Here is a 23,703-nt window from a genome sequence, read left to right on the forward strand (position 1 = left end):
GGTGCTTCAGGTTAAGAACAGTTTCAGGTTAAGAACGGACCTCTGGAACGAATTAAGTACTTAACCTGAGGTACCACTGTATAAGAGAACGAAGGATGCGGGTGGTGCTGTGGTCTAAACCACTGAGCCTCTTGCGCTTGCCAATCAGAAAGTCAGCAGTTTGAATCCCTGTGACGGGGCTGAACTCCCGTTGCTCTGTCCCAGCTCCTGCCAACCTAGCAGTTCAAAAGCATGCCAGCGCAAGTAGATAAATAGGTACCGCTGCGGCAGGAAGGTAAATGGCATTTCCATGTGCTCTGGTTCTCGTCACAGTGTTCTGTTGCGCCAGAAGTGGTTTAGTCATGCTGGCCACATGACCCAGAAAGCTGTCTGCAGACAAACGCTGACTCCCTCAGCCTGAAACGAGATGAGAGCCGCAACCCCATGGTCGCCTTTGACTGGACTTAATCGTCCAGGGGTCCTTTACCTTTACCTTTTATTACATATGGAGTAGGGAATCATGCAGGAATTCAAGGCTTCAAGGCTTGCTTTGTGTAGCACCTTTTATTTTATAGTAAATGATTTATGCATATGATGCCTTTGGTTTATTATTCATTAAGCACAGTCCATTAGTTTCTCCTTCTCCCCCTATTTTTCTGATGGAACCTCCCACACATAAGCTGGCAAAATAGTTCAGGAGAAGTTGATAGAAAAGTTGTAACACGACGAGACTTTGGGTTTCCCTTAAACTGTTGCAAAATTTTGACCCCCCCCCCCCCAGTTTTCCTGGAGAATATTAGACAGAATGTGACCCCGTCCACCCACAAGTGTGGTGGGGAACTTTGAGAGCCACAGCTGATGCAATCCAATATATTTTAATATTACTGAATGAAACAGTGGGTCCAGCCCCTTCTCCTCTCCGTCCTTCTATTTTTATCCTAGTTACTTCCTTCCTTCACTGGTCTAAAGTAGAACATGATTTCAGAATTTCTTAGAAATAAATATGACTTCCCACTTTACAGCTCTTGGATAAATGCTCCCACACACCCTGAGAATATTCAAACATTTTCTAAGAACAACATAGCACGCTCTAGTCTATGGCTGCCATACATTTGGGGTTTCCCAGACATATCCGGGATTTTGACTTTGAAAATTGCATCGGGGTGGGGGGGGATTTCCAGTTCACAGCAAAGGTCTGGGAAAACTGAGACATATGGCAATGCAATTTTTTTTAAAAAAAAAACAAACTCCCAAAGTGGCGAAAATAAGCTCCAAAATAATTTGGGTCAGCATGCGTGTTGGGCGACTGTGGCTGAGGCGAGAGGCAGGCTTTGCCAGGATGAAGGAGAGAGAAGGTATATGGGGTGTGGCAGCAGCAGGGTCCGGTAGGAAGGGGCTCTAGGGCACTGGAGGGCAAGAATAGGGAGGGATGTGTCTGGTCAAGCAGTGAATAATGCCCCCTCCCCCACAGAAAATGACCCTCAGCTTTGCCGGGCTGAAGGAGAGAGAAGGCACTGTGACTGGGGCACCAGAACTTTTGTGATGTAACAAGTTACAGGATTTCAGCAGAAAGTTACGGGGTGTGCGGGGTGGGAAATGAAGCAGCATGTCTGACCTGAAACAGTATTGAAAGTTGGACCACATATAACCAGCCCAATACCATCATAATGACAAGACATCATGCATGCACAATACAAAGGATACTCAAAGAAGACTATTAGAAGTAGTAGTATTGTTTAGTTTTGAACATGGAATTTGTATCGTGATCTTAATATTGAGATATGCAACCCACTTAGAGATTTCTGTTGAAATATGGAGCAGTATATAGATCAGGCAGGCAGGCAGTTAATTAAAGAAACAAATATTGTACATAAGCATTTGTATTAAAGTAGAGCCCATTTTCATATGATGTGTCCTCTTATGATGAGCCAAGGAGCTGGGCTATGACACTGTTACAGTAGATTAAGCGTTTGAGGCATGTATTTCATAGATGAGATGTTTACACATTTTTCTTCATTCTGGGTTCATGCTTTTTTTCTGTGTTGGGGTCATTAAAAGCAGGATGATGCTATTTACTGAGGCATGCCACTTGTGACAAATGACAGACATTTGACAAACGGGCACTCTAGCAAAAATGCAAGAACAGAAACATAAAACTTGTCTGCTTCTTACACACAACTGTTCACCAAATCTCCATGTTTATAGGGTTTGGCCTAGAGAGAATACAGCCATTTAAGAAGAACCCGAAGTGCTGTGATTTGGAAAGGATGAGAAAATGACTAGAGGAGCTCAGTAAGAATAAAGTCATATATAATTTTGCAGTTCTTTGCATTAAGATGCATGCTAGCATTTCCAGGTAACTTTGCATCATACTGAGAAAAGGCAATAGACAGTAGGGGTAAGTATGTAGAATTTGATTTTATTAGTTTTTGGAAGCATTATCAGTGTGCATGGTGCTTTACAAAGTAACGTAAGCCAAAAAATAAAAATAATGACAAACACCTTCCTCAGATACTTATCTAAATTTCAACTATTGGGAAGACAACAGAGCAGAGACCGATAACAGTAGCGGTAATAATGTAGGCTGGGATCACCAACCGCAAACAACCCTGACCTTTGCTTACTTCTCCTGGAGTCACCAGCCTATTATTATTATTGTTGTTGTTATTGTTATTGTTATTAGGATTTATAAACAAGAATCTGTCACTCTTGTTTGCAGTGGAAGACAGGAGTGCCTGGCGTGCTCTGGTCCATGGAGTCATGAAGAGTCGGGCATGACTAAATGACTAAACAACAAGAACAAATCAACAAGAATAATGCTATACAAATAAGTTTACCAAGTTTTCTTGTGTCATTTGTATATCACAAAAACAGCATGATAAATGTGGAAAAATAACTACAACATATGTTTCAATATTAGTGGTCAATGTATAAGTTCTTGGTTCGTGAACTGGTTTAAACAATTAGGAAGAAGAAGAAGAAGAAGAAGAAGAAGAAGAAGAAGAAGAAGAAGAAGAAGAAGAGGTGGAGGGGGGAAGTGGAGAGTGGGGTGGGGTGGTTATGCTTCTGTTATTCTACTTATTGTGTGAGGGGTTGTGTCAGCGTTACAGCGTGTTCTTCTTCATGGAGAGCATGTGTTGCAGTGGGGTCTAACAAGACACCCCCTCTAGGTTACTGGGCAGAACTGTTTGGATGGCCAAGACTGTGATTAGGCCAAGTTGGGTTGTTGGGGAGATTTTGATGTTACCATTTGGAGGGTTGGCCCAAAGGTTATATATTCTTGGAACACAGCTTTTTCAGCCTCTTTTGCTGTGTGCATCAAATCGCCCGCCCACCCTCCCTAATTTAGGGCTGTTGCGTTTGACATTGCTATGCCTGTCATGGGGTCGCCTGCTTTGGGGGCAGGGGCCTGGTAGGAATTTTGTCCATCTGGCAGATTGGCTGGTGCCATTTAGTTTTTGCCTACTGCGTAGCAAATCGTCACAACTTGTAAGGTTGCAGTTAGGCATTGGTTAAAATTTGGTTGGTGGAGGGGTAAGGGTCGGCTGTGCCTGCCCCTCCAATGCTGCTGCTGCAAGGGAATTCTGTTAAAGGAGTCCAGGGGCTTGCCATACTTTTGTCCGTATCCCTGAATGGGGCTAAGGGCTGTGCAAGCCCCTGGGAGCATGCGGGGGGTGGGGTGGGGTGGTGAGAGTCTGGTGCCCGGCTCCATGCTCTCCCCAATATTGTTTTCCCTTACTGACTTTCGCTGGAATCCGGAAGTCAATTCTGTCCGGGGGGGACAACACAAATGTTGTTGTTTAGTCGTTTAGTCGTGTCCGACTCTTCGTGACCCCATGGACCAGAGCACACCAGGCATTCCTGTCTTCCACTCCTCCCGCAGTTTTGTCAAACTCATGCTGGTAGATTCGAGAACACTATCCAACCATCTTGTCCTCTGTCGTCCCCTTCTCCTTGTGCCCTCCATCTTTCCCAACATCAGGGTCTTTTCTAGGGAGTCTTCTCTTCTCATGAGGTGGCCAAAGTATTGGAGCCTCAGCTTCAGGATCTGTCCTTCCAGTGAGCACTCAGGGCTGATTTCCTTCAGAATGGATAGGTTTGATCTTCTTGCAGTCCATGGGACTCTCAAGAGTCTCCTCCAGCACCATAATTCAAAGGCATCAATTCTTCGGCGATCAGCCTTCTTTATGGTCCAGCTCTCACTTCCATACATCACTACTGGGAAAACCATAGCTTTAACTATACAGACCTTTGAAGGGGTGTGGACAGATAGTCATAACCAATGCCTAAGCAACCACTCACATTATGTATTTTAATAAAGTTGTGGCCAAAATTATGCAAAAAACCTTAAACAAAAATCCTGTGTGAATTGTCATTTATTTAGGGGGGTGACTTGGGGACCTTGACATGCAATTGTACAGTATGGGTTCTCTTACTATTCACTTGTATTTCCTTGGTGGTGAGAGAGGTTGGGGGTGGCTTAGGGTGTGGTTGGTTGTCTTTGGTTGGCCGTTGTGATAATTTTGTGTGTGTGTGATCGGGGTATGAATGTGTATTTTTGAATCAGGTTAGCCAGATAGATTCATATGCTGATTCTTGTCGTTGTCTTGTTGGGCTGTGTATGTGATAAAGGGGAACCTAACTGGGGTGAAGGTGTCTTCTTCTATTTGTCCCCGTTTCAGTTTCAGTCTATTGGTTAGTTTTGTGAAGGATCCAGAAGGTTTGACCAACTAGCTGCACCCATGAAAAGCAAGAACATGGACACAACTGTGGCTGCTTTTTTTGGGGGGGGGGTTGCTATTCATCTGGAGGCAGCTGTTGGCTTAGGGAGCAGGCAAATTGCAGTGAGATTTTGTTAGCTGTCAGGTGGAGACCAACCCCAGCCTCACCAACTATTTTTTGGCTGCACCTGTTGTTGTTGTTGTTTAGTTGTTTAGTCGTGTCCGACTCTTCGTGACCCAATGGACCAGAGCACGCCAGGCACTTCTGTCTTCCATTGCCTCCCGCAGTTTAGTCAAACTCATGCTGGTACCTTCAAGAACACTATCCAACCATCTCGTCCTCTGTCGCCCCCTTCTCCTTGTGCCTTTCATCTTTCCCAGCATTAGGGTCTTCTCCAGGGAGTCTTTTCTTCTCATGAGGTAGCCAAAGTACTGGAGCCTCAGCTTCAGGATCTGTCCTTCCAGTGAGCACTCAGGGCTGATTTCCTTAAGCATGGATGCGTTTGATCTTCTTGCAGTCCATGGGACTCTCAAGAGTCTCCTCCAGCACCATAATTCAAAAGCATCAATTCTTTGGCAATCAGCCTTCTTTATGGTCCAGCTCTCACTTCCATACATCACTACTGGGAAAACCATGGCTTTAACTATACGGATCTTTGTTGGCAAGGTGACGTCTCTACTTCTCAAGATGCTGTCTAGGCCTGTCATTGCCCTTCTCCCAAGAAGCAACCTAGAGAACCTGGCTGCACCTAGAGAACAGCAACTTGTTAAACACACATAAGGAGAGTAAGCAAAGGCCCATGCCTCTGTGGTGCAGCCCCAAAAGTGCCACATTGACCCCTATGCTGATTATCTCCTACATACAGAGTTAAGTACTTAATTCGTTCCAGAGGTCTGTTCTTAACCTGAAATTGTTCTTAACCTGAAGCACCACTTTAGCTAATGGGGCCTCCCGCTGCCACCGTGCCGCCAGAGCACGATTTCTGTTCTCATCCTGAAGCAAAGTTCTTAACCTGAAGCACTATTTCTGGCCTAGTGGAGTCTGTAACCTGAAGAGTATGTAACCTGAGGTAACACTGTACACAGTGTGTGTCTAGATTGTAGCTTACAAAAAGTCACCGCTTGGTGATTGGCTGTCCCAACTATTTACTGTATCATAAGCAACCCATTTTTACCATACACCTTAACCCCCAACATTATCTTTTATGCATTTTTCATATGTTTGTTCTGCTTTTCTGGAAGATATATGTGTGTGTGTGTGTGTGTGTGTGTGTGTGTGTGTGTGTGTGTATTGCAATTAGCAAAGTTCTCTCCCCCTCCCTCTCTCTCTCACCCGGTGTTTCTTGCAAACTTTTAACTAAACATTTTGTCACCGAGAAAGTCACCTCGCAGGTCTTTCATCTTCCTCTTGCCATTTTATTTTGCCCTTTATCCTATTCTATCGAGAAATCTTAGTCCTAATGAAACTCTCGTGTGGAGCTGTCTTTTCAAAGACAGCTCCCTAGGCGCCTTTGTGCTGGTAGACTGAGGAGTAGTCTAGTATGACAGCAATAAATTTGGACTCTGCTGCTTCAGTGATCTAGCCTTTTGTAGAATTCTTCTCTAGGGCTCTCTTAAAAGCTGTCACACATGTTCTTGCACCCCCATTATGTACAGGATGATATGCAGCAGCTCTGATAAGCTTTCGTACGCTCAACCTTAAAAAACAGAAAGTGTCCCCATCTTGCAGATCCATCACTAAAGGTATTTGCTGAGATAGGTTAGAAATGTACTCATCCACAGGTTTATTACTCTATGAGTAGAATTAATGCACACTGTGATTACAGCAGGATCCCTGTTAAATTATCCATCGTAACATTTGCTTCAGCAGTTTAGATGGAAAGTTCTAGGGCCTGGCTTCTGTTTAGGCCACTCTGCAAAGTACTATATATGCTGAGGACAGTATAGACTACAGAGCAGGGGCAGGGTACCTCCAAGTACTGTTGGACTACAACTCCCATCATCCATAATCATTGGCCAAGCTCGGTTGGACTGATGGGAGTTGTGGTAGCAGTTGGTAGAGTATGAGACTTGTGATCTCAGGGTTGTGGGTTCACGTTCCATGTTGGGCAGGTCCGCTCCCCTCCCCCAGGGGGCGGTGTTGCAGGAGGGCACCCGGGCCATGCAGTGACCCGGCGGAGGGTGGGGGATGCCACCCGCATCACCGGGACTCCCAGCCACTTCACACACCCCGGCTGACCATCTGAACTGTGACACAGCTGGGGGTGGGGTGGGGTGCCCTCCTTTTTGTCTTCTGGCTGGATCTTCCAGCCCATCCTCTTTTTAAGCTCTAGTATGGCATGACCTTGGGACACAGGTGGCGCTTTGGATTAAACCACAGAGCCTAGGACTTGCCGATCAGAAGGCCAGCAGTTCGAATCCCCGCGACGGGTGAGCTCCTGTTGCTCGGTCCCTGTTCCTGCCAACCTAGCAGTTCGAAAGCACATCAAAGTGCAAGTAGATAAATAGGTACCACTCCGGCGGGAAGGTAAACGGCGTTTCCATGCGCTGCTCTGGTTCGCCAGAAGTGGCTTAGTCATGCTGGCTACATGACCCGGAAGCTGTACGCCGGCTCCCTCGGCCAGTAAAGCGAGATGAGCACCGCAACCCCAGAGTTGGCCATGACTGGACCTAATGGTCAGGGTTCCCTTTACCTTTACCTGTATGGCATGACCTTGCTATGGACATATCTCGACTGCCATATTGATGGTGCTGGGTAGGAATTTTTCCTACTTGGATAAATCAGCACCAGCAGTTTGGTCTTTGCCTACCTTGTAGCAATCGTCACAACTTTATGAGGTTAGGCATTGGTTAAGCCTTGCTGTAGCCTCCGCCTGCCCCTCCTCATTAAGGGTATCCCATTAAAGGGATCCGGGGGTGTGGATCCTGTCCGAAGCCTGGGTGTGGGCTAGGGACATGCCAAGACCTCATTGGTGACCCTGGGGGTGCCCTGATTTGATGTACCGGTATATCATAGGGCTCCCCCTACCAGTGGTTTACCCTTATGAGACTCCTTGCAGACAGGCAGAAGTTAGGATATATACAAATAAGTTTTTAAGTTTTAGGGCTTTTTATGGTAAGATAAGGTTAAAATAAATTAAGACAATCAAAGGACAGAATATAGTGAAAGATGGAAAGGATTTGCTGAGATAATTAATAATTAGAATACAAAAAAGGGAGGTGTGAGGAGGTCGGGGGAAAAAGAAGAAGTTAGGATATAGTCCGGTTTCACCCAGTGCCTAAGCCAAACCACTCATATCTGTAACCAATAAAGTTGTGGCCTATTTTATCCCATTAACCTACATATGTGTGTCCGTGTGTTTATTATCTCAGGGGGCCGCGGGGCCCTGGGCCTTGCCATGCAAAATATGACCCTCATGGTCCCTTTCCACTCTACAATTCTATGAGTCTATAAAGCAATTTGACAGACTATTTATTTTTGCTTATTGCATGGAAACCTTTTAGGATCGTTTTCTAGATATTATGACAATCACAGGAACATAGGAAGCTGCCTTCTTCTGATTCAGACTATTGGTCCATCTAGCCTGGCATTGTCTACTGTGTCTGGCAGCAACTGTCTGGGATTTCAGAAGAGGACTCTCCTGGCCTTACCTGGGAGACTGAACCTGGGACCTTCTGCATGCAAAGCAGATGCTCTGACACTGAACTACAGACCTTTTGCCAGCTTGAAGTCAGTTTGTCCATTGAAAATGCTGGCTCCATTGAAGTCCGGCAGGACAGATGAGTGAAGGAGTTCCACAACCCCTAAGCTTGTGGAGCTCCCTAGGCACCAGCAAAGAGAAGATGCTTGGACCTTTCAAAGATGGAAAGAAAAGAGTGAGATTCATTTGTTGTACTTCCTGCCCTGCTGAATCACTCTGATCCTTTCGCCCAAACTGGTCCTCTCCCATCTGCACTGCTATGGGGCAAAACATAAACCCCGCTTGATGGAAGGAGAATCGGCAAAGTGACCATCACTTAAACAGTGGACCTGGTCTTGGTAGAAACTTTATGGACCACAGGGCTCAAGAAAGAGTTGCATTGCTCTGATGCCCTTTATTGTGGGCTTCGCAAAGACATCCGGTAGGAAACAAGATGCTAGATCAAATAGACATTTGGACTGATCTAGAAGGGGTCTTCCTTCATTCTTAGTGTGAGGTTTTCTCTGGTCACTGCCAGTTACCTAGTTTGTACTACAGCAACAAGACTATTATTAGGAAAAGGTCTTCATGGTGTCTATCATATTCAGAAGGAAAGAGCCATTTGTTACAGTTTGTTGCTCCATACCCTTTCTTTCCAAAACTGAGAAACCATGTTTCAACCTTTCCTAGTTTTAGGGCTCTGCATTGTTACTTGTGATTCAAGGACCCATTTCCCGCTCGGGAATAATAAAGACACGTGGACACAGCATATTAGGTTAATGGGCTAGAAAAGGCCACAACTTTATTGATTACAGCATGTGAGAGGTATTGGCTTAGGCATTGGACAACCACAAATTTTGACTCCACCCACTCAGAGAGGGTGAGTCTGATGAGGGTTAACCACCAGTAGAGGGAGCCTGTTGATGCAAATACAACTATAAGCTCTCCCCTGATGTCACCGGGGGTCGTGTCATGGCCCCCAGCCACACAGGGCATCTGACAGGATCCACGACCGCTGGATTCCTTTAACGGAATACCCAAAAGTGAAGGGGTAGGCGATGGCCACACCTTGCCCTTCCATACACCAACAAGAGATCAGCAGAGCAATGGCGGGGAGAGCTGGCGCGGCCGCATTTGAGTGGCTAAACCACGCCCCCGAGCTGCCACCCGATTGGGTGTTCTTTTGGGAGGCGTGGCGTGCCAGCGACGGAGCAGGGCAGGGGCCGGAACGCCCCCTGCATAACACGGGAAACTGTCCCACTCACAATCCCTCCCCTCCTGGAGGAGGAGAGGTTTTCTGAATAACGCTTGAGGATAGCAACTCTGTATTAATCACAACTATTTCCTGGGCACACACCAACACCAACGTGTCTTTCTAAACTGCCTTTGTTCTGACAAAACACTTGCATTTGTGTTATCTTCCCTTCCAGCTTCTTTATGCAAGCGGGCCAAGGAAATCTCATAAAACAGAATGTTTTTCTGGATCGCGTCCCAGAGTATGAAAGACACTGAGGGAACCCTAACTGGCGCCACGTCGCCTCGCCGAAGTTAGAACAACTTCCTTATCAGCAGCAACAGGATGAAATGGAATTGGGTGTTGGAGGGACTTCTAAAATGTCAAGGGGGCAGCGGGTCACACTTAACTTCCCCATTTCTCCATCTACAAGGACGTCAAGGCAGTACGGGCAAATAAAAAATAGCACAGTGTATTTTTTATTTTTTCACCCCAGAACTACCTCTCTATCTTGATAGCCATGGATGAACTTCTAAGAGTACTTTTGCCATGCAGTGTTCAGCTCAAGAGACAGGGTACCTTTACAGGGCAACATACAGTGGTGCCTCGCAAGACGAAATTAATCCGTTCTGCGAGTCTCTTTGTCTTGCGGTTTTTTCATCTTGCGAAGCACGGCTATTAGCGGCTTAGCGCCTTAGCAGCTATTAGCGGCTTAGCGGCTTAGCAGCTTTAAGATAAAGGAAACAAACTTGCAAGAACTCGCAAGACGTTTCGTCTTGCGAAGCAAGCCCATAGGGAAATTCGTCTTGCGGAACAACTCAAAAAACGGGAAACCCTTTTGTCTAGCGAGTTTTTCATCTTGCGGGGCATTCATCTTGCGGGGCACCACTGTAGGTGCCAAATCCCTGGGGTGCCCGAGCACCCATAAAATTCACCATGAAAGGGACAGGTACCCACAAATTTCAGTGCCAGAGCCATGCACAATGCATGGCACCACGGTCGCAGGGCAAAGCTGGCACACTTGCAGGGCAACAAACATCCACTCACTTTGTTTATTTTACCACCATGTAAAGGGCTGGTCATTAAGGGACGCGGGTGGCACTGTGGGTTAAACCACAGAGCCCAAGACTTGTCGATCAGAAGGTCGGCGGTTCAAATCCCCACAATGGGGTAAGCTCCCGTTGCTCGGTCCCTGCTCCTGCCCACCTAGCAGTTCAAAAGCATGTCAAAGTGCAAGTAGATAAATAGGTACCATTCCGGCGGGAAAGTAAACAGCATTTCCGTGCGCCGCTCTGGTTCGCCAGAAGCGGCTTAGTCATGCTGGCCACATGACCCGGAAGCTGTATGCCGGCTCCCTCGGCCAATAAAGCGAGATGAGTGCCGTAACCCCAGAGTCGGCCATGGCTGGACCTAATGGTCAGGGGTCCCTTTTCCTTTTCAAAGGGCTAGTCAAGCACCAAAATCTTTCTATGAACACCTTACTGTGGGGTTTGTTTGTTTTTTTAAAATAGTTTTTATTGAAGGTTTTCTTGTGTTGCAATTTTTTTTAAAAAAAAAAAGAGAGGAAAAGTTTAAATAGGGTTCTACTTTCAATTCATAGAATGTTTCTCACTGTTCATTTAGATTTGGAATGAGACATCTTGCAGTTGGGGGAAAATAAAGAGGGGAGAGGTGGGTGGGTGGGTGTGTACACACACACACATTCTATTGCATAGTGTTAGTGGGGGGATTTGTGTCAGCACCATGTGGGTAGGTCCTTTATTTATATTCTTCTTTCTTTGGTGATCACACGTAGCCTAGTAAGATTGTCTTCCATGAATGTGGTCTTAACAGTGTGTCCATGAGTGACTGTGGAGGCCAATTCTGGATCCACATATCCTTCCACAGTGGGGACATATGTTTCCGGGAGGGAGTTGATCATGGCAAGGGTTTGCCACACATGCCTTCCTCTTAGTTCATTTCTTCCTTTCATCCTGAGTTCATGCTTCTTCAAAGTCCATGATGCCTTGAGTAGAGACTATTCTCCAGTTGGAGCGCTCGCAGGCCAGTGATTCCCAGTTGTTGGTGCTTTTTAAAATTTGCCTTGAGAGCATCTTTAAATCTCTTTTGTTGTCCACCGGCATTACGTTTACCATTCTTAAGTTTGGAATCGAGTAGTTGCTTTGGAAAACAATAATCAGGCATTGGAACAACATGAACAGTCCATACACACACACACACACACACACACACACACACACAGGCATTGTAAGGGGTTGGAGATTGTGTTCAGTTGGTTGCAGTGTGGCTTGTTTACATGTGGATGGACCACTTTTCTTACTGGTTTTTTTTTTAGCAAGTGAGAATCATACAGGTTATAGAAACATGACTCATGGCTGTCGTATTGCTCATGGAGGACTGCAAGGTAGTTCTAAGACAGTTTGCTGCCTAAGGCAAAGAACAAGAGGCTCTGTCCACACTCCACAATTCCATGTATTGAAGTTGGCTAGGCTTGCTATAGAATCTTATTTCATTGCTGGCAATGGGATAACATCTCCCAATACTGCTGAGGGAGCTTAGAGGTGCACAGCAGGGTGTGCAGAAAACACAGCTGAGATTTTCATAAAGCAGAATTTTATTTCACACATTTAAGCAACTGAAAGGCATTTAATATGCCTTGGCTGCCCTTTCTTGTTCTGTCCCTATCTAACTCCTAGTTTGAGTCACATGTGGGGGGGAAAGAGAATATTGTGCTGCTGTTGTTTTTTTTAAAAGATCACTGAATGCAAAACAGCATCCATGGGTGATTACATATGGGAAGAATTTAGGGCACAGTGGGTGGCTCCTGAAAAATATGCTGCACAGTAGGTCAGACTGTCTTGATAGACTGAGGAAAAAGTAAAATGTACCACAGAAAGAAGACAAGCAACTTGGAATGAGAGGGGAAACACCACCACCTCTCATTTTGCAAGTGAAACAAATTGTATAAGAATGGAGACAAAAATGCAATAGATTTAGACTGAATTTATAGGCTTAGATAAAGGTAATGGTAAAGGACCCCTGACAATGACATCCAGTCAAAGGCAACTACGGGGTTGCAGCGCTCATCTCACTTTCAGGCCGAGGGAGCCAAAGTTTCTCCATGGACAGCTTTCTGGGTCATGTGGCCAGCATGACTAAACTGCTTCTGGCCCAATTTGATGTAGGCTGATTATTTTAAAGTTATGTTTTATTATTGCATTTTTGTATTGCATTAGATGGTTATAACGTGTACATTCTTCATTTCTTCAGCTTGTAAACCGCCTTGGGTATTGTAAGATAGAAAAACGGTATACAAATTAAAAGTGATGATGATGATGATGATGATGATGATGATGTAACCTGTTCTGACTTGAGAAGCACTCCAAAACTTGGATATTTCAATCCTTGTAATTGGAGAGTCAGCAACCGAACCTGATACTTCTATGTTCCATTTTACCCATTTCTATATTTTTAGAATTCTATAAGGCATTGTTGAAAAGAAAAGATTTCTGATTAAGCCAACTCTTACCCACCGCTTCTCTGCTGCAAATCACCCTTTCTCACTGCTTCTGCCTGTAGCAGAAGCCATCAAGATTTTGACCATTTGCCCAAAGACTGAGCAATCTTGCATCCCTTTCAAAAAGCAAGATGCTTAGACTGGTAAGCTGTAAAAATGAGTGTTTGAATTTGACCAGGACATTGAGGATAATACCCTCCAATTTTACAAAATGTGACAAGATCATGAGCAACCATGGAATTTTCACGCTTTTTCATCTCACCTGAAAGTGGTACCTCTAATACAACAGCGGATCAAACACTGTTCTTGTTCTGTCTTTTAAGTGCTGAAATGGTCAGACCATTCTTTCCCCCAGTACCTATAAGGCCTGTAACACACTCAGTAAAAGCAGTTGAGCATGAGCGAGTTCAGAAATGGAAGTGATGAATATTTTAAGCAAAATCCATCTGACGTAATTGGACACCTGGTTCTTCCATGGACCACAAAGTCTTCTTCATTGGTTACATAAAGAGGTCATCCTTACTGCTGAAATTCAGGTGTGGATGGAGGAGGGTGGAAGTTAAAAGAACATCAGATGCTGAAGCTTTGCTCAAGTCCTTTGCAATAAGTGATGAACTATTTTGTTTGCCATCGAAGGAGGATGGGGCCCTGTCAGGCAATTAAGCTCATTTTTTTAAAAAAATAAGTCCAAGGTCTAAAATATTTATTTATTTAGTTTAAGTATTACTTTGCTATTTATTGTTTGCCATCCCAAGTTCCTTTGGGAACAGAATAGACATTTATGTATTTATTTTATTGATATACCTACCTACACTGGGACGTGGGTGGCACTGTGGGTTAAACCACAGAGCCTAGGACTTGCTGATCAGAAGGTCGGCAGTTCGAATCCCTGCGACGGGGTGAACTCCTGTTGCTCGGTCGCTGCTCCTGCCAACCTAGCAGTTCGAAAGCACGTCAAAGTGCAAGTAGATAAATAGGTACCGCTCCGGCGGGAAGGTAAATGGCATTTCCGTGCGCTGCTCTGGTTCGCCAGAAGCGGCTTAGTCATGCTGGCCACATGACCCGGAAGCTGTACCCCAGCTCCCTCGGCCAATAAAGTGAGATGAGCGCCACAACCCCAGAGTCGGCCATGACTGGACCTAATGGTCAGGGGTCCCTTTACCTTTACCTACACTAGCTGTTTGTTTTTCAGTTGTAGATCTCGTATTGTTTCGAAGCTATTTGCTCAGCTAAGCTTCTGCTAAGAAAGAAACAGAGCTTCTCTATACTGAGTCATTAATGACACAGTTGTGTCTATGTTTCCTCAGAGGTAAGTATACGTCAGGGGTCTTCAAACGTTTCCAGCAGGCGGCCGGTTCACTGTCCCTCAGACCTTGTGGGGGGCCGGACTATATTTTGGAGAGAAAAAATGAACGAATTCCTATGCACACTGCACCAGAGGCATAGGAAGGTCAGGTGGTACCTGGTGCGGAAAATTTCTTGTCACCCCCCCCCCCCCACGAACACACATAGATTTATTTATTTTTTTATTTGCTTGCAAAAATGGTTTTACATTATTTCATATTTTCTTACAAAGGAATAATAATAATAATAATAATAATAATAATAATAATAATAATAAAAAACAAAACTTTTATTTATATCCTGCCCTCCCCGGCCGAAATCGGGCTCAGGGCAGCTAACATCAGATACATAACATTGGTATAAAATCAAACAATAATCAAATTACCTCCTAAAAACATGTCAAAATCAAATTAAAGTCTAATTAGATGGCTTTCTGTCGGGTTAGGGTTGGGAACAGTAAGTGCTCCACTGAATTGAAATTTCAGCCTTCACGACAAATGAAAACGGCCAAGTAAACAGCTATTTTTTGTGTGGGGGGGGGTCAGGATATTAACCGATATGCATGAAATTTCATATATAGCTATATAATCCCTAGTGTAGTAAGATAAGACCTTTGGAGCAGGCATTTTTTTAAAAAGTTTTTTATGAACCGCCCTAGTAGGGCAGTAATTGTTCCTTGATCATTTGTCACCCCCCTCCATGATGGCACCTGGGTCAGACCGCCCCCTGCCCCCATTCCTACACCCCTGCACTGCATATATTGCATTTGCTGGCACCAACAAAGCCCAGCCCCCTTCCTCCTCTAGGCAGGGCAGGGAGAAGCCAGGAGGAGGGAGGGAGGCGGTGCCGCTGCTGCTGTGTGTGAGAGAGGGAAAGAACGCACATGCTGGTGCAGCCCGAACGAACAGATCCACGCTGATTCCTCCCTGCCTCCCAATTTTTTATTGATTTTCCACATTTATCACAAAAATGACATAACAAAACACACAACAAACACATTACACTACAATAAACTAAACACAAAGAAAAATTGTTTTTTCAAATACCTAATTCTCATTACATTAATAACTGACTTCCTCGAATCCCCTCTAACTGAATTTCATTATATCACCTGTATGACAGTTCTCCAAATTCATATTTCTAATAATATTAACTCTTTTCATTTACTAACCTCTTCTCCTTTATTAATATTTTAATCCTTAATATTTACTACCACATATGCTTATTCTACCCCCAAGCCTATTTATTATTTCCAAGAATTTTCTATTTATCTTATATCACAATATTTAGCTAAATAGTCTTTAAATTTCTTCCAACCCTCTTGTATCTCCTCTTCTTTCTGGTTGCGGAGTCTTCCAGTCAGGTCAGCCAGCTCCAGAAAGTCCAACACCTTCACCTGCCATTCTTCTATTTTTGGTATTTCTTGCAATTTCCAGTTTTTGGCTAATAAAAGTCTTGCCACTTTAGTGGCATACAAAAACAGTCTAACATCTTTTTTGGGCAATTCCAGTCCTAATATTCCAAGTAGAAAGGCTTCTGGTTTCTTAATAAATGTATTTTTCAACATTTTTTTCAACTCATTATAAATCTTTCCCCAGAAGTCTTTCACCTTAGGACACGTCCACCACATATGATAAAAAGTACCTTCTTTGATCCACACTGATTCCTGGACCGTACGCAGGCCGGATTTAGAAGGCTATTGGGCCAGCCTCTGGGCCTTAGTTTGCTGACCCATGGTATACACAGCAGGTTCGAGCTGCATTCTGTCTTGGGCAAACCTCCAAGGACTACATGTTAAAGGTAAAGGTAAAGGTACCCCTGCCCGTACAGGCCAGTCTTGACAGACTCTAGGGTTGTGCACTCATCTCACTCTAGAGGCCGGGAGCCAGCGCTGTCCGCAGACACTTCCGGGTCACGTGGCCAGTGTGACAAGCTGCATCTGGCGAGCCAGTGCAGCACACGGAACGCCGTTTACATTCCCGCTGGTAAGCGGTCCCTATTTATCTACTTGCACCCGGGGGTGCTTTCGAACTGCTAGGTTGTCAGGCGCTGGGACCGAACAACGGGAGCGCACCCCGCCACGGGGATTCGAACCGCCGACCATGTGATCAGCAAGTCCTAGGCGCTGAGGTTTTACCCACAGCGCCACCCGCGTTCCCAAGGACTGCATGTTAGGGGTGGGCAAATCTAGGGGCAAAAGTGGGTAGAGTATTGCATGCAGCTCTTCCCTTTGCAGAACTGGCAAATTTCAGCCAGTCGTGCCAGAGGTTTCTATGCACACATCTCCTCCACGGGAACCAAAAGGCACAGTTCAAGGAAATATTCCGGATAAGCAAAAACACTCAAGCAGGGCTTGTGTGGGATGTGGTCAGCAGACAGTGGGTGTGGCCTGGGAAGGAGTCTCAAAGACTAAGGCCGCTGAGCCTTAGATTTCATCACCCCTCATGCGTAGGGTTACAGTCCACAGTTCTGGATACACTTGCCTGAGAGTAAGCCCACTGGAACTCAGTGAGGCTTATTTCTGTGCAGGAGTGCCAGCTTGGCAGCGCAACTGTGGGTGCCTGGGGCCATGGGTGCCATGCAGAGTGCAAGGGCTTGGCACCAAAATTTGTGGGCGCCTGGCCTTTTCATGGGGAATATTGTGGGTGCTCAGGCACCCAGGGCCCCAGGGAGTTGGCACCTACGTTTCCGTGTATAGCATATGCATAGAATTGCACTACAAACACATAACATGCTGTTTTATTATAGGTTTATAGATTAACTGGAGTCACTTGCTTCGACCTATCTATCACAGATTATCAGTATTCAGTACAGCAATCACAGCTATTTCTAGACAGACAGCATAGTCAATCTCCATATCTGAAGAAAAAATATGTAAATGCATTCACTTTGTTTTGAAAAATAAGCAATACAATGGCGGCTGGCACACACACACACACACACACACACACACACACACACAGCACTGTGCTTTGCACCTAGCAAGCTGCTGCAAGGTGGAAAACAAAACAGTAAAATATAATATTAAGGACAAGGATGGTTGCTGTATGATTTTAAGCCCTTGAGGTATTTCGAATATACGTTCGGGAAGCTTTGCTTCTCAGCAGGTGAGAGCACTGGAGGACAAGATTATAGTGTGGCTTAAGCAACAGCAATGCTTGTAAATGTGTGTTGTGAAACGGAAATTGTGTGACCTCACTGCACCTCACATAACAATAATGCATCAGTGTGTTCAGTAACGATCGTAATAGCCAAGGCGGTAGATTTGTCATGATTCTATAAATGTTGGTAATTTTCAAAGAAAAAAAAAAGTAAGGAGGCTGCCATGGGTTTTTGACATCTGTTGAGTTTTTGTGTGTGGTTGTGAGCAGTTGCGTGGGTGACTGAGTCTATTGCAAGGGAGCTTGCACCAAATGGCCCTCGTGGCCCCCTCCAACTCTACAATTCTGTGGTACTATGAAATAAGAAGAGACCTGCCTCATCCAAAGAGATTTCCATCAAGGGTCAGAGGGGCTGCAATTGCATCCTGCATTGCAGATCCTGCACTGAGCAGAGGTTGCATTAGATAACCATCAAGATCCTTTTTTTAAGAAAAGGGTTTTATTTGTGGTTTTCATTGCAATTTCCCCACATTCATAATAACAGTACATTATCATCGACTTCCCTTCCACCTTTCCATGGCTTCCTCCAACAATTACTTCTGCTGCATATTCTGGTCACTCTCATTTTCTCTCAACACAACCTAGACTGCTGAATTTATTCCAACGTTTTATCCTGTTTACAACACTTACAAACACTTTGCAATCCTTTTAAAACACCCTTTCCTCTTGTTCTCTAATTCTAATGGTTAGACTCGCCAGTTCTGCATGTTCCATCATAGAATCATAGAGTTGGAATAGACCACAAGGGCCATCGAGTCCAACCCCCTGCCAAGCAGGAAACACCATCCTCATCTGCCACTCCTCCCTCGTTGGGACAGCCCCCTCCCTACATTTTTTGTTGTTGTTTAGTCATGTCCGACTCTTCGTGACCCCATGGACCAGAGCACGCCAGGCACTTCTGTCTTCCACTACCTCCCACAATTTAGTCAAACTCCTGTTAGTAGCTTCGAGAACACTGTCCAACCATCTCATCCTCTGTCGTCCCCTTCCCCTTGTGCCCTCCATCTTTCCCAACATCAGGGTCTTTTCCAGGGAGTCTTCTCTTCTCAGGAGGTGGCCAAAGTATTGGAGCCTCAGCTTCAGGATCTGTCCTTCCAGTGAGCACTCAGGGCTGATTTCCTTAAGAATGGAGAGGTTTGATCTTCTTGCAGTCCATGGGACTCTCCAGCACCAGAATACAAAAGCATCAATTCTTCGGCGATCAGCCTTCTTTATGGTCCAGCTTTCACTTCCATATATCACTACTGGATTAGACCGTGCAAAAAAATGATGTGCAATTAAATCTGAGACTGCTTCACCCACCATAGCTTATTTGGAGCACAGCAACTCTTTTCTTTGCAGAGTGTCAATCTCTTATTAATGGCAACGGTTCCAAATGGTGATGGGAAACACCAGCGAGGTTAACAACTTCTGTTGCAAAGTTACAGCTCTGTTAAATTACTGGAGCTTGTAATCTTGATCTCGATTAGCTATTTATGTTTTTTTCTCTCTTTTTTCCACGACAAAATGCGACTTAAATTATTTAAAAGATATAATGAATTCCAAGCTAATTTTCTGCACAATAATGCCATTTCTTTTTGCAGCGTGTGTGCTCAGCTGGGTTCAGCTTTGGTTACTGAGACTAATTCAGTTCAAAATAGATTTGATTAAAATAAACGGTGGGGTTTATTTTATGTAATGTACGATTTCTGCACAGCGATGTTGATTTAAGTGTTGCTGGCAAGTTTAAAAAAGAATCCCACACAAGCCACCCCCATGGTTTGATTTCAGTTGCTGAATTTAAAGTTACTGGAATGAAAGAGCTATCCCATATTTTCTTATAAGATGCAAGAGGACACTTGCATTTCCTCTGTGTTTTCCAGGTACAGCCCACACTTTCCTGGTCTGTGTCTTTGGGTGCTTTTTTATTTTTATTTTTGCTCCGCATATTTCCCTCGAAAAAAACCACTCTATAAAGTTGAAGCACAACTAAGATTTCCCCGGATTGCTATTTGCTCCAATTGAGCTTTAAAGAGTGGGTTTTCACAAACTCTGGAGAAAGAAAAAGAAAAAGAAACCAAACTTGTACCAGTGTCCAATGTAACTGTGTGAAAAAATTTAAATAAGGTGGAAAATATGAAGTTATAATATGTTCTATTATCTCAGTACTTTATGTTATCTTACCAATGCCTCTTCACGGCCATATGAAGTATGGGCGTGACTCCAATTTACCACAAATCTCCTATGCATTTCTCCAAATATATTCATATTTGTAAACAGTTTTGCATATTATTCACATTTTCGCAAAAAAAAGTTTTCCCTTATGTAATGCATTTTCACTAATATAGGCATCTCTGGGCACATTTTACCCTAGCACATGAATGCTTGTACACATGACATGGCTGGCAACCTGCATTGCAGAATTCAGAGAAGCACTCATATCGAAGGATAGCTGTATTTCGGTTCGTGCAAAATAAGTAGATTTGCCTTTAAAGGTGAACTGGACCTCATTTCTCCCCCATCGCTAGTCTTGATATACTTCAATGAATGTATGAAGTGAGTGGTCTAAACAGGGCTGGCCCAAGGCATTTTGGCACCTGAGACAAACCACAAAAAGCTGTGTGAGTGAAGATCCACATCAGGAAGAAGGGGGGGGGGGGATAAATATTGTTACAAAAGTTGGGTGCCTCCTTCTCTCTCAAGTTGTGGCAAGAGCCCGTGGGGTTCCAGGCATTCACTCAGTGTCTGTGTTCCTTTGGAGAATTGAGACACAGATGAGACTATCATAGCTTTAAGAAATATGATTTATTTACCTATTTATACCTTCAGTCTGGAAGTCCAGATTTTGAAATGAATGGTCACTTCAAGAGGGGCTTGTACCCCACAGCAGTGCAGCCTTGGAGTCCAAGGCATGTCTCCCAGCCAGCCTTCAGCCAGCCTGCCCAAGATGGATCTCAGTCTTTTTCCTTTTTATTTCTTCTTTCCAGAACACCTTGCTAAAATTCCTCTCTTTTCCTGTCCCCTCACACCCAGTTACCATCAACCTTCCAAACCCCCAGTCTCTGTTCACACCTCAGGGAAGGGGAACAGTTCTCTTGTATACCTGAAGAAGCATCTCCACCCTCATTGTTTACCCAGACACTGAGGTCCAGCTCCGAGGGCCTCCTGGTGGTTCCCTCACTGTGAAAAGTGAGGTTACAGGGAACCAGGCAGAGGGCCTTCTCGGTAGTGGCGCCCACCCCATGGAACACTTTCCCATTAGATGTCAAGGAAATAAACAACTATCTGACTTTCAGAAGACATCTGAAGCCAGCCCTGTTTAGGGATGTTTTTAATGTTTGGTGTTTTTAATATTCTGTTGTGAGCCACCCAGAGTGGCTGGGGAAACCAGCCAGATGGGTGGGATATAAACAATAAAATAATAATAATAATAATAATAATAATAATAATAATAATAATAATAATAATAGTAGTAGTATCACCATCTTGCCAATGGTCCTCATTGGCTCTGTATTGTTTCTTAGTGGTGCTAGCTTGACCAGGAATTCATCTGCAGCTTGTATTTCTCCCTTCACATCCCAAATAATCAAAATCCTACCATTCATTAATTTACTGAGTTTAGCACCCCCCCCCAATAATCTATAACAATATCTACATCGTAATCTACTGCCCCTGTGGATCCTGCCACCTGAGGCAGTTGCCTCATCTTGCCTCATGGTTTGGCCGACTCTGGGTCTACAATGAAGTCCAGTCACACAGTTGTCCTGTTCACAGTGGGCCCAGGTTAGCAGAGTTATCTCTGGAATTGATTCTGCCTCCATCTCTGGTGATTTTCACAGGGCTTGGCTTCCTGCCCCTGCATGGAGACATATCTGCCATAATCGGAGTGTTTTATCTCAGCTTTCCGTGGGGAATGACCTTCAGAGTATGTAAATTACCTCAATCAAGTAGATCTATGCAAGTGTGAGCGACAACTAAGCATTATTTGAGACTCATTGATATGCAAGTTATCATATTTATCATTTCCATTGTTTGTTTCTGCCCCGTTTGCAATCCCTGTGGCATTTTTGTTATCTCCTTTAGTTTCTGTTCCCGATGATTTATCTCTGTTTTGTTGTTTTATCTTTCTTACTGTCAATCAGCCTGACAATAATGTACATGAAGGTACCAAAGAACCAAAGAGTTATAAGGGCATCTGTTGGGCTGATAACTAGGGGAGGAGAGGTTATATCTTCCGGTAATAATTTATGGTTTTACTGACGACATAATTCAGAATCTCTTCCTGGGCTTTAATCTTTCAAATGAGCAATCATCTGCTCCTTAGAAGCATCAGACAGTGATGCTAGAAAATTACTGAATAAAGGTGCTGAAAACACCAAATATCTAGAAAGGGCAAATGAAAGAAAATAGGAATATAGGAAGCATACTTCGGCACATCTTCCTCAGTATCGCCAACACTGACTTGGCAAGAGCATCCCAGTGGTTTCTGGACAGATGTTCCGTACATCTGGAATTTCCTGGACATAGCTGGGAAATGTCCGGGGAAATCTGGACATATGGCAGTCCATGTCAGAAGTGTAGATTTTGGCGAATTTCATTTAAAGTAGCTGCAAAAAAAACAGCTCGACAACTTTTGTGCCTGGATTTTCACTTTGTAAAATGCAGCAGCCCTATGTCCTCTACCTGCGGAATGAAAATGTGTGCACTTGCTTCACCACTGAGCTGTGACTTTCCCCCCAAATATGTGGACTTTCAGGAATTCAAGGAGATAAGAAGATTATGAAGAGACAGGCTTAGATATAACAGCCTATTAATCCCACCCATTGAGCTTCAGGGCTGCTTTGAACCCCAGTTCTCAACTTCAAGATGATGTCGCCTTTGGCAGAGTTTCTGGATACTGCCCTTTGTGCAAGGAGGGAGTACCATTCATATTACCACTCAGGAACAGTCCCTCCACATCAGGCACCCCCAACCTGCCATCCTCCAGATGTTTCGCCTACAACTCCCATGATCCCTAGCTAACAGGACCAGTGGTCAGGGATGATGGGAACTGTAGTCCAAAACATCTGGAGGGCTGAAGGTTGGGGATGCCTTCTCTAGGCCCTACTTCCTGATATTTGCATGCAAAAATAATAAAGAGGTACAAACACTTCTCATAATTGGGGTTAAATAGTATTCATCTTGCTTTTTTTTCTCTTGGCCATTATCTCATCTCTCCTCATTCCGTATCAGAGTATATTTATTTTGTTCTTATAACTGCACCTTTGCACCAGGCAAAAATCTTCAAAGCGGAATGTCATTGGGGGAATACATCTTTTATGTTATGATGACATACCTGAATACATTTTAGGCAGTGCAAGGCTAGGCAGTGATATTCTGCAATTGTTGATATGCTCCTGCATTTAAATGTGACATTAAAAGTGGAAATACACCGGTCTGGAAGCAGAGGTGCTAAAATGAATGCCTTCCTCAAAGACTATAATTGAGAAAAGAAAATGAGATTAGCTAAACTGTAAACGCTGTACTTTATTTCAGTGTGGGTTACACTAATTCATGCCAGCTAAAGCACTGGCTTCAAAACTTAATGCAACCATATATATTTTTTCTTAAGCCACTGGTCTCCATTTGTTTCTGAAATGAAGGTTGTTAATTTCAGGACTCTGAAATTCCAAATTAAATCTGTAACCTAAATTCTGCAATTGGAAAGAAATGAGTTAGACATGCTTGCATAAATGTTCTTCATCTGCAGACTTTATTTTGATTGCACAATATGAGATGTGTGGGAAAACGCTAGAGTTAAAAGTTTTTAAAGAAGGGGTAGAATTCATAAGGTTTGGAGTACAGTTACAACAGAATGGACTGCTGAATACAAGAAGAAATTGGGACCAAAGCAGAATAAAAAAACCTGTTCCTGATAACTAGACTCCCTCTAGCTTCCTAGCCATCGGCACAAATGTTCTAGAAGGCTAGGTCTTTTTCCAAATTATGAGGCCTGGCCATGCTCTTTAAAAATGAAGACTCGAATGTTCTCAGTTCATCCACCTAATGGTCCAATCGCAGAATGGTTGACCAGCCAATTAAAACTGAG

The sequence above is a fragment of the Podarcis muralis genome, chromosome 1 (genome assembly GCF_964188315.1).
Source record: "Podarcis muralis chromosome 1, rPodMur119.hap1.1, whole genome shotgun sequence".
In the NCBI taxonomy this organism is placed as follows: Eukaryota; Metazoa; Chordata; class Lepidosauria; order Squamata; family Lacertidae; genus Podarcis; species Podarcis muralis.